This window comes from Puntigrus tetrazona, chromosome 16 (assembly GCF_018831695.1).
Source record: "Puntigrus tetrazona isolate hp1 chromosome 16, ASM1883169v1, whole genome shotgun sequence".
Taxonomy (NCBI): Eukaryota; Metazoa; Chordata; class Actinopteri; order Cypriniformes; family Cyprinidae; genus Puntigrus; species Puntigrus tetrazona.
In genome coordinates this window covers 25,381,852-25,391,998 of record NC_056714.1, presented here as the reverse complement: position 1 = coordinate 25,391,998, position 10,147 = coordinate 25,381,852, and the positions used below count along the sequence as shown (strand labels likewise).

At 35.6% G+C, this 10,147-nt stretch overlaps 1 pseudogene; it reads left to right on the top strand.

Moving 5' to 3' along the window:
- Positions 1–10,147, top strand: part of LOC122360871 — a 45,577-nt pseudogene that overhangs the window by 17,496 nt on the left and 17,934 nt on the right.

Genomic DNA, 10,147 nt, shown 5'->3' with positions numbered 1-10,147 from the left:
CCCGCTCACTTTCTGCTGATATTGAAAAGAACAGCCGCGGCTTTGTGCTCGCTGTCAGTTAAGACACATGTTTGCGTCCTTGTGCTTATTGTGCGTATCTCTGGAGAGTTTCCATGCGCTTAATCTGGTTTTTATCTTCTTGTTGAAATATTTATATTTTGATGATTTGCCATAATGCTTTTTTTGCGCTCCATAAAATCCGTAAGATTGTGATGGAGTTGTGCGGCGGGTGTGCTAGTAGGTGATGGGCATTGCATTTCTCTCTTCTCTTTTTTTTTCTTTTAAAAGTAATATCTTTCGACTGAATACCTGTGTTTCGAGAATGCTTTTAAGGGATCGGTTTGCTATATTTACTCACCTTTACGTTGTTCCAAATTCGCGCGCCGTTATCGGTTCCTTGCAACACAAAGACGCGTTTTAATAAATCTTCATCCGGCTGATTATTCAAAGCGATCTGTCAAGAAGCTTTGAAATGGACAAAAAAAGCACGCTGAAAGTAGTCCTTTTAAAATAGCGACAGATTATGGATTTAGAATTATCGTTTTGAATTCGTTCGTCCATAATCACTTTTTAATTTTCTGATTTTCAGGCAGGTTGGCCACTGAAATGATCGATTTGAAAGAATCCGAGTCATTTCTGGCCTCTAATGGCGTCGAATCGTTGCCATATTTTCAATCCGCTCGATCTGGCCCATTTTAAAGGCCGTGCTCTGGGCTTTCAGCGCAACACTGTTTATATTTAGACTTTCCTAAAATTTCATATTAGCCAGCTTGTGTACCTTGTTTTAGAATTAAGAGCATAAAGGACGATTCAAGTGTATGGCTCTTTGGCTCAGCCCATGTGAAGACGCCCCGCCGCTGCTTTAGCAGAGCGCCCACACTGGCTTGTTGTTATTGCTCACATGATTTGGCCATGGACATTATAAACTAATTTCTGGTGCTGCCAATTTATGCAGATACAGGTCACACACGGTGCCCCATTATATTAGAGAGGTTGTACTGGGTTACTGTAGTAATGGTGGGCGGAATGGGCTTGATTACTGTTTTTTTAGCTTAAAGCTTTGCTTTTGGACTTCAGGTCGTGTCCAGCTTTTGAAAGTGTTTGACATTGATGTGTTTTGGGTTGACTTCTGTTCATCACAGAGTAGCGATAAGGCGATTAATCAGTCATTTAGAAAATATCGACACACCTATTTGTCCAGTTAAGTCATATTTGTTGTATCACTTTATGTAAAATATTTGATTTATTCTTCACTAACTTTTCTTATGTCGTAGTAACGACAAAAAGTAAAATTTTCTACCCAGCTTATACTTGCAGAATTATTTTATTTTTTAAAGTGCAATATAATTTAAGGGCAGTGCAAACGGGCAAGATAAATCCGATTTTTCCATAAATATAATCTCACTGCATTAGACCTAATAGACCTACCTCTGTCTGTTTTGTTGTTATATGAATCCAGCAGCAAAATATTGACAAGAAAAAGATAAAAGCACTCACAGAGTTCTCTATTAATGACTGTTTACATGAATAATTACTTGAGACAATATTTACTTAATTGAGAAATGCTTGCTCTACATGCCGCTAATTTAATTTGTTCATATTTATATTAATATTTCACTATTTTTAATGAAGGAGTAGATTCAGTAGCATATTAGACGCTGTGCTTTTAAAATTAGTCTCTTAAATTTTATGGTCAGTTACTTTTTTTAAATAAAGATATATATATATATATATATATATATATATATATATATATATATATATATATATATATATATATAATTTAATTTAATTATATAAAAAAATTACATTAAAAAAATATATATATATATATATATATATATATATATATATATATATATATATATATATATATATATATATATATATATATATATATATAATAGATTTTTTTAATTTATGATGATTATTATTATTATTATTATTTTTTTTTTTACCAAGCTCTTATTTAGACTAACCTCTTCTTTGTGTCCACCTGCAGCTGAGATGGACAGTCTGTCTGATCTTTCTCCACCCGGAACCAACCACCTCAGCTTCAGTCAGCAGCCCATCCCGGGCAGCACGGCCGAGCAGTCCCGTCCCGGTGCCCCTGTCCCACAGCAGTCAGGCCCCGGCCGTGCCCAGCTGCCCGGTCTGCACCCGGCCTGGTGTCCACCCCATCAGCCCTCAGCTGGTGAATCAGCAGATCGTCATGGCTCAGATCCTCAACCAGCAGTACGCGTCCAACCGTCTCCTGGCCCAGCAGTCCCTGAGCCAGCAGTACCTCAACCACCCGCCCGTCAACCGCGCGCTCAACAAACCGCTGGACACACAGGTGTCCACCAACGCCGAGGTCTCATCGGAGATCTACCAGTGGGTCCGGGACGAGCTCAAGAGGGCTGGAATCTCGCAGGCTGTGTTCGCTCGTGTGGCCTTCAACAGGACGCAGGTACATGCTTTTCGATCGTAAAATGTGTCCCTGGCCCACAAAGCCAGTCATTTGGGTCAGTTTTTGAAATTGAGGTTTATGCATCGTCTGAAACCTGAGTAAATAAGCTTGGGTGATATTTGGCCGAGATAAAACTGTTTGAAAATCTGGTGCAAAAAAATCTAAATATTGAGTAAATTGAGTTCTTAGCAAGGCATATTACTAATTAAAAATTACGTTTTGACATATTTGCAGTAGGAAATTTACTAACTATTTTCATGGAACACGATCTCACTTAATATCCTACAGATTTTTGGCATAAAAAAATGTGATTTAAGGATTAACACACAGACCGCTCTAGTCTAAAATTAGAAAAAACGATCGCAATCATTAATTTTTCTGTAATGTAAGTTTTGGGATATGGTAAAAATAGAGGAATTTTCACCAGAATCATTTCTAGATTTTTACCAGATTCTTACAAAAATATTTTTTGATTTTGATGATTTTTGAGTGAAAATCAACCATTATTATAAACCAAATCAAGTGTCTTTCAGTAACCGTATACTAAATATAAGAAAAAAAACAGTCTGCACACTTAAATTATGATAGGCCATATTCCTACTATTTCTTACAATAAAAAATATATTTTTTTAACTGTAATTTATTTAATAAAAACACAATTTAAATTATTTTATTTATTTTTAACATTAAAAAGTATTCAACGGAAATAATTATAATGAAATTAATATTTTTACAATACAACAATGCTGTTATTTACACTTAAAGTGTTTATTTTTAATTTTTAAACTTACAGATGTAAAGCTTTTATTCATGCAGCGCAAGCATGTACGTAGAGTGCTCCAGATCCGTGTCTTATATCAGTTTGCATGCTGTCAGCCGTCTATGTAGGTGGTGTCCAGTAAGGTAGCTCGCCAGGTTTTGGAGCAGAGCCCTTAAGAACGTTGTTTTTGGTAGATGTCTGTCAAATTATTTTGTTGACTATTATAAATGCTGAATCATATCCCAGCTCCGCCCCAGCCCCATACATCAGCTGTGACATGTTGGTGTGATGCTTGCACACTACGCTCTGTACATCATTAAAAAATCAGCCATGCCTTTCTGATACAGTGACAACGCAACGCTCGCAGTTAGATGCTTTATCTGCTTTTATTTTGGGATCAGCACAGGGCACCCAATCGTCCAGTAAATGTCAGGACAAAGAGCACTTTTATCACAGACACTGCATCTCATCCTTGAATCAGAAACTTCCTGGCAGGAGGAACCGATCACTGACTCACGTCTTTGGGTGGCTTTCACCCTGTTTTTTTCGTCTGTTGTCAGCGCTGAGCTGGGACAGGACACTTATTAGCGGTGTGAGCCAAGGCAGACATCACTGTTATTATTGCTCATACAAATTATTACATTTTCCAACCAAAAAGTCATTTTTTACAGGTTGCCCTATGTTTTTGTGCACGAGTGATACTTCAAATTGCAAAATTCTAATAATTATTTATAATTATAAATAAGCTATTATGAGCATTTTATTACTTACTATTTGAGAATTCAATATCAATTATTTATATGAAATTACTAGGCAGAATGACCACAGATTATTACCCGAGCAACATACGAGTCAAAAACTACAAGCGGAAATCATCAGGAATAATCTGTCATGATAGATTAATGTTATTGAAGCTTGTTTATTTTTATTTATTTTATTTGATAATTTTTTTACCCAATTAGGCTCAGATTTTTTCTGTAGTACTTATTTAGGCTGCATTTATTTGAGCAAAATGCAATAAAAATCGTGTTGTGTAAATACATTTTAAGATTTGAGCTTTTAGCATTTCACGAAGAAAAGTTCAAAGCTGAGTTTATTTGCATAAAATTAATAAAAAATGTATTTGAACAAAAGAAAGAAAATCTTATTAACTACAAAACTACAAGTATAACTCAGTTTGGATATTTGTCAAAAATCAAGTGTGTACATATCCCTTTAAAACATTATAGTGCTAACTAGCTGTTATTATTGTTACCTAAAACCAAAACATAAAAATAGTTATTGTTTGGGTTTTTTTCAGCTAGTTACCAAGGCAGCATTTCTTTTCTCAGTTCATTTAAGTTAAAATACTAAAATAATTAAGGATAAACCAAAACACTAAAACCTATATGCTGTGCAGGCTTTTTAATAAACAAAAAAACAAAAAAAAAAACACAAAATTACAAAAATGTGAAAAAATTTAAACTAAAACAAAATACAAATTTTTTTTTTTACATATTATAATTTTATATTATAATATTATATTATATTATAATTATATAAATTATATTATAATTATATAAATATATTATATAAATATATATAAATATATTATATATATATATATATTATATAAATTATATTATATCAATATAATTATATATATATATATATATATATATATATATATATATATATATATATATATATATATATATATATATATATATATATATATATATTTTTTTTTTTTTTTTTACATAATTCTAATAGTTTATCAGTGATATTAAAATGACACTGGTGGGGAAAAAAGGCAGAGATAATATCTGCACCGTATTGTGAAGAAAAATATTACTTCATATTAAAACAATACCCTGCCTCCGTATCAATACACGAAAGCACCCAAACAGCCGAGCAGATACTGGGAAAGTTGTCAGACAAACTCAGCATTGTGGGGATTTTTCTCTAGTTGTTATTAGCACAGACCCGCCTTGACAACTGTCTGCCATCATCAGGTGAGACAAAGAGAGACGTACCTGGCCGCGTGCCAGCGGCGGGGGGTTGGGGCTGGCTCGGCCGCGGACCGTCACCGCAGCACGCATGAGCGACTGTTGCTGGAGACAGCGGGAAGATAATGTCTCGCGACGTTCTGCATAAAACCCCCGTTTGGCAGGAAGCGACTTTGATGTTGCGTTAAAGCGATAGGAATCTATAGGAATCGGGGGCCGCGTCACGTCAGGCGTGTTTGCACAAATTGGCTTTTAGTTGCGCTGGGAAGAATGCGCAACATGCATTTTTTATTATTTTTTTTTGTTTCCACAGAGCTCTTAAATATTTATTGTGCATTCTTCCCCACACGTGAGCGATGGCTGCTTGTGACGGCATGCCGTGGCAAAAAGTTTGTGGCTTTGGTGGCCCATTTTTAGACTTTATTATCAACCTTGATGGCATCTGAAAGTATTTGAAGTGTAACTGACTAATCCTAGCTTAGGAACTGAACTGTTGCCATCTACCAGATTTTCAGCCTGCTTTTTCTCCTTTCTTATGTAAACTACCGATCGTAAATTTGGTCCGGTAATGTGTAAGAGGTGATTATAAAACACTTCATTTGATTTAAAAATGCACTTTTTAAAAAAAATAATATTACAGTTTAAAATAAGTGTTTTCTATTTGAATATATTTTAGAGTATAATTCATTCCTGTGATGCAAAGCTGAATTTTCTGCTTTGTTCCTTTGAAAATAAGTATGCATTTCTTTATTAAAAATGAGGAAGTATTAAAAAAATAGTATTAAAACATAAGTGAATGTGTTTGTTGTTTACGGTCTGTGTAGGTGCATTGAAATTACGTCACGACTTGTTCGTGAAGAAAGGCTTTGTAATGACATTACTAGCACAGCATGAGCATGTTATAAAACGTCCAGTTCATTCCTATGGGACGTTCGGGTGGGCGGAGCTTATCAACGGGCCGATTGCTTTGTCACTGATGGAGTGGAGAGAATGTGTTTCAATTGCACGGTTGCTCTGTGCTAAGAGGACGATGCACGTATTTTCCGTGTCTCTCCCAGGGCCTTCTGTCTGAGATTCTTAGAAAGAGGAAGACCCCAAGGCGGCGTCTCAGTCGCTCCTGGTCAACCTGCGGCGATGCAGAACTTCCTGCAGTTACCGGGAAGGGAGCGCGATCGCATCTACCAGGACGAGAGGGAGCGCAGTTTGACCGCGGCCTCCGCTATGGGCCCAGCGCGCTCATCAGCACCCCTCCCACACGGCCAGTACAGGTAACACACTCACAATCACTAAAGATCCACTTACATGTAAGATGCATGCTGCAGGGTCATAGAAAAAAACTGCTTTGTTTTGGGGGTTTTCTAGTTAAATATCTATGCATCCTTAAAATGAGATCACTTTATTTGGGGTAAATGTTACTTGTGAAAGACAGAGAGAATATATAGAGCTATTTCTTACTCGATTGGACTTAAATAGGCTCTCTAGTTTATTTATAATTTTATACAAATTATATAAAAATTATATTATATATAAAAAAAAACATTCATCTCGAGTTAGATACATTTTTCTTACTCTGTTTGAATGTTTATGATTTAAATGTTAAATAAGTTATCTCTTATATATAGTTATATATTATAAAAACTCGAAAAACTTTTTTTTAGCAGATTTAAATAGGTTCTTATTTTATGTTTAATAAATAAGTGTCAGACACACACACACAAAAAAAGTCTCCTTTAAATTTTGAAAATGTAAAATATACAATATATAAATGTAAAAATCATACTTAAAACAAAATGCATTTATTTGGATACATTTAACTTATTTTACATTTAATCAAAGACAGATATGTAATCTATCTTGAATTAAGCTGATTTTCCTTAATTTATTTTTTATAGCCTTATGCATCAAACTGACATACCTAAATAAGTGCTCTGTTATTTCTGGCTTGTTTATATTTTTATACAGTTTTGATGATAAAATGTGTTGATTTAAGAATGTTTATTTTTACTGGGAGGCAATGCAAAAATGGCAAAAAAAAAAAATACGTGCACTGATAATTCATTCACAGTAAGACCACAAACATGCATTAACAAAGTAAATGGGGTCATGTTGAATTTAAATAGAGTCTGTATTCTCACTTATGTAAATGTAGGTGGAATTGAACACTCAGACTCGGTTTCAGCACAAATATTTAGCATGCTCTCTCTCACTAACTAAATGAGTGATTAACTAAGGTATGTTTTTCATCAGTCACCGTCATTTGCTTTTCACGCGCTGGATTTTAATGCGTAAATTCCTGAGGACCCCCTCCAACCGCTGATAATTAATATCAGAATTACTTACAGCAGCTTTTCTCACAAGAAAAGAGTTTACGATTGCACTAACAATGAAAGACTGGGGAAAACCTGTTTGGTAAAGGCCATTATGTTTGCCGGTAATGGTGCACTTTGGCTTTAAATGACGGTGTATCATAGTAATGTGTTGGTCAGGAGCTCACACGCCAAGAACACCATTACAACCCCACAACTAGAACTAGAAATCATGAATGAAGTGCAGTCGGGTACAGATGCATTGATACGAAGGTAAACAGTGCATTTTCCAATGCAAGACGCTCCAGGCAAAACCATTGCATTTTTCCGTTTTCAGGCGCTAGTCGATTTTGCTCGGGTAACATTATGGCCTAGCTTGAAAAGAAAGCGTCCAAAATATACATTTTAAATGTTTATTCATTATATTTCAATCTATTTGCGGTGTAAATTATACATCACGCATGTCTTTAAAGGCTGTTTTCTCAAAATAAGATAGAAATCTCCACTTCAGTGGCACCTACAATTTATGCTTAATTATGTTTCCAGGCATAAAATGTATGCGCGTAAAAAAAGTGATAAAATGAAATATCCAAAATGCCTCTCATGCTCATTTTTAACTCTAACGTCACCTTTAATGTCAACAAATTAAAACAATTTTGCAACAAACCTAGCATTCAGATCTCCCGTTCTGTAAGCTCATGCAAATTAATGCATATTTAATTGTATAATGGCTCTTTTGCATATTTAAATGTTACATTTCAGAAAACTTGTAATACAAGTTTGATTTGTCCTGCGAATAGTTTGTTATTAATAGCAGCGTTAGCATCTTGAAATACTACATTTATGCATTGTAGACGTTATGCATTTATCAGGTGCTTTTATATTTAAATATTAAATGTTACCATGAAAGTCCTCTATAGTTATTAGCGATTACCGATGCAAAAAGTGCCGGTACATCAATGCACCTGTATTTGGAGGAAACGTTTAGCGTAGGAAAGATCTCAGAGAGCGTTTCTTTCACTCCGAACTCTTCAAGCAGGGCCGGAAAGGTATGCAGAGCCTCCTTCAAACGCAGTTGAGTGTGTCTTAGTGGATCGGACACAAAGCCTTCCTGTGTGTGATGGACTGAGGAGGCTCTTTTATACAGGAGAAAAACTCCCTCACACACACAGAATGTGTAAAGACCGAAATGTCATCAGTGTTCACTCAAGTGTGCACGCATTTGTGTGTCTTGCGCGTGCGTCATGTCCTCGTGTGTGTGTGTGTGTGTGTGTGTGTGTGTGTGCAAACCAGATGCTGCTTTCCTGTTCTGTTCAGATCCCATTATCAGATGGTTCTGTAACCTGATTATTCAGCAACTGCGCCTAATTCGTCAGTCTCGTACAGAGCTCTGCAAAAGTCTCCATTATCTGATGATATTTGTATAAATTGGTGAAATTTTTGAATCAAAGGGCATATCGATGCACTGCTTGACACACATAATGGCCGCGTTCCAATACGTAGTGTGCTTCCTTGCTGCACGGGCAGCATCCTAACTCTAGCCTCATTGGGACAATAAACCATTATAAACATTATTCGAACTTGATGCGTTCGTATGTGTGTTTAGACGAACTTTGTTGTCTTTGGTCGAACCCGCCATAAGGACAGATAGATCAATGAAGATAACGTTTTGTCTGTCATTGGCTTTTTTTTTTTTTGCATAAACACACGTTCGATAAAGCTGACCCAAGTAGTGGGAAGTCTTCGGACGCGTGGCAGCTTGATGGTGACAGATATGAGTGAGATGTTCGCAGGATTTTCTGCTGTAAATCAGCAGGGTGGCACGTCTTGCAGCGCTGCAAGGCTTTTATGACGCCCATAAAAACAGATGTGAAGGTATGTTTCCCACATACGTTAATGGATCGTCAGACGGCTTGTGCAAGTTTGCGCACGTTCATCCCTTTATAATTAGATATGGTCACAAAATAACTCAGCCCAGACACCGATGCTTCACGTGTAAATGACTGCTGTGGGTGCCGCCGACAGCCTCTTCAACGGTTCTGTGGTGGCAGCCCCTTCATGTCAAAAAAATAATAATAATAAAATTAAAGCAAGTCGTAGAAATCAGTGCTGCTGTGATCGAAATCTGGTCATGTGTTACTAGAGTATTCTGATCAGATTTGATTAAGTGTTATTTTAACCAGTTGTTTACATATTTGTTGTGTGTGTGTGTGTGTGTTCACAGCCCAGAAGAGAGGAGTGTAACAATGTGAGACCAGAAGACTGGAATCCCAGAATTCCAGTGGGCATCTCTCCTGTGAGTGCACATATGGTACATTGTTTATGCAAAAAGTGATGCATGGTTTTGTCCTTGATTTTATAAACCTAATATAATATAAAATAATAATAATAAATGCAAATAAGTAACAGAAATTATTTCTATTTTTATATTATTCATAAAGATCTTGTTGTTTTATTCTTTCATATATATATATATATATATATAATTTTTATTTATTTTTTATTTTTTGAAATAAGTCTGTTCTGCTCACTAAAGCTCAAATTTTTGGATAAAAATAAATACGAAAAATTATTTTAGATTGTAATATATTGTCAGGTTAAATTTATTTCTAAGGCAAAGTTTCATCACTCCAGCCTTCAGTGG